Here is a 2,692-nt window from a genome sequence, read left to right as displayed (position 1 = left end):
GTAAAACACCCACTACACTCTCGGAGTGGTTGGCGTTAGGAAGGGCATCCAGCTGTAGAAACTCTGTCAAATCAGATTGGAGCCTGGTGTCGCCTCCTGGTCCACCAGTCCAGTCAAATCGTCCAACCCATGCTAGCATGGAAAGGGGACGTTAAACGATGATGATGATGATATATATAAATCCAAGAAAGTTAGAGGTTGTGAATCCAACCCACTAAAGGATAATATCTATCCAATATACTGCTGGAAGAATACCCAATTATTATTGCACTAGTATTTTTTCATTGCATGGCAATTACATTACCAAGTGTAATAAATGGGTGTGGGTAAAAAGTTATTTTACCATTAATTTATATAGCAATAAGAACATGGAGGGGATTAATAGGTGGTATTCAGCTGTAAGATATTATCCCAATTTTTATTACTATATGTTATATTTTTATAATTACTGATATTTTATATTTTGCATTTTATATATTATATATGTAGGACATAATATGTCATATATGTAAGACATAATATGTCATATATGTAGGACATAATATGTCATATATGTATATGTATTGTTATAATTGTCCTTTTAGTAAATAAATAAATTGGCAAAATATAATGTCTATAAGTGGATGAATACCACCTATTAATCCCCTCCGTTTTCTTATTGCTGTATATATATATAGAATGGGCTTCTTTCAGTTTACATCTACCAAATCCATTCACAAGGCTTTACTTGGCCCAAGGCTATAGTAGTACACACTTGCCCAAGGTGCTACACAATGGAACTGAACCTGGAACGATATTGTTGGGAAGCAAGCTTCTTACCACACAGCCACGCTTACACATATATTTATTAATTTAAGGCAAAAATGGATTTCATTTCCATGACTAGCATACAAAATTACATCAAGAGACCAATTTGAAATCAACTGGAACAAAACCATTGGAATTGAAAAGTGAAAGTGAAACAGAAAAGACCACCCCCAACACCTCCCTCAAAAAGTAAGGTTAGTCATGGTTGGTATGGATTTTTTTCATAGGCGACAAATTACAAGAGCTGGTTATGAAAGTATTTGCAACCTTTTGCTAGAAGTGGGCTGCATGAAATATGGCTCATCACCAGGACGACCACACTATTTAAAATATTGAATGTAATTTTTTATTAGGTGTGCTATTCAGAAGGACCCATGGGCTGCAGTTTGGATATGACTGGAGATGAGCATTGGATGAAATCCCTGGCCAGTATTTGTTCCAAACCACTATACTTTGTGTTCAAATCCAGCTAAGGTCAACTTTACCATTCATTCTTTGGGTGAGAGTCAACAGAAAAAAAGGCAGATTTTTGGTTTAAGCACCCCATATAACCCCTAATAACTTTTTTCAGAAAATTTTCAGAAAATTCTTATGAATTTGTGTTCTACATACAAGAATTCATACAGTTACGCAAAAAGAAAATTTTTAAAAATATTTTTCAGCCCTTTAGCATTCAAACTATTTAACCTGTTTTATGTTGAAACTGACCAGATCTGGACTCTCACCTGAACCCTACAATGTCATTCTAAAACTAAGCAATCACATCATTGACGTCTCTAAACTACAAGATAGTGCATGATTAATTTAAAACAATATTAATAAACATTAGATTTGGTAGAATAACCCAAATAGTAAAGGGTTAAACCTCATCACCATGTATCCTCTATTTCTTGAATTTTTTTTTTTCTAAATCAGTTTAAAATATGGACAGCTCAAATTTTTGCTCAAATCCCAGCAATGGATCACCTTTCGGTGCATCATCATTCCATTAAATGTATTTATGGGGGAAAAAATATTGACAAAACATCAATACATGTCAAAGTGACAAAGAAACCAAGAAGGTATTTGGTGGTTGCGAGATGTACTAAAAACAACAGCTAAATTACCCTTAAATCACACACACTCAAAAATCTTTTTTTTTACATAATCATATAAATTCCTGTGTGTAGAACAAAAATATGCTTAAATTTTCTGAAAATTCCAAACAACAAAAATGTTATGAGAGGTTAAATGGGGTATTCAAACCAGAATTCCACCTGCAAAAATTTTTAAACTTCAAAATGTATTGATCCAGGATTGCAGATAAATGGAATTGTATGTCATGCATTATTTTATTCCAGTTCCTAATGTGGTGAGCTGGCAGGATTGTTCGCTCTCCGAACAAAATGTTTTGCAGCATTTCTTCTGGCTTTATATGTTCAAATGTCACCAAAGTTGACTTGGTTTTTCATCCTTTTGAGATCAATAAGATAAGTACCAGTTAAGCCAGGGTTTCTCAGAGAAGTTTTGTACCAAGGCCACGTCTTCAGTTTGCGAGACACTTTTCCTCCCTTCCATCCCTTCTACCAATCTTGGAAACCTTGTATATAAGAAGTCTGATCACATTTTTTTATCAATGGACCCCTTAATTACTATTTTATTTTAGTAGATGACCTTAGTCATTCAGTATTTAAAAACTAGTTTTAAAGACATGTAGTAACGCCTTGTCTGGTGCGCATGCGTGGTGATTGGACATCCAAGTTTGGCGCCCTTATTCATTCTCTTTTCTGGCTGGCCGGTGAAGAGGTCAGACGTCTAATAGAGCTCTCTCACATGTCAGCAACCAAGAGGCGAAGTACAGACCTATTTCCTCTGTAAATAAATATTGTTGTGTTGATGGATCAGA

This window comes from Octopus bimaculoides, chromosome 29 (genome assembly GCF_001194135.2).
Source record: "Octopus bimaculoides isolate UCB-OBI-ISO-001 chromosome 29, ASM119413v2, whole genome shotgun sequence".
NCBI lineage: Eukaryota > Metazoa > Mollusca > Cephalopoda > Octopoda > Octopodidae > Octopus > Octopus bimaculoides.
This window is presented reverse-complemented; position numbering follows the sequence as displayed.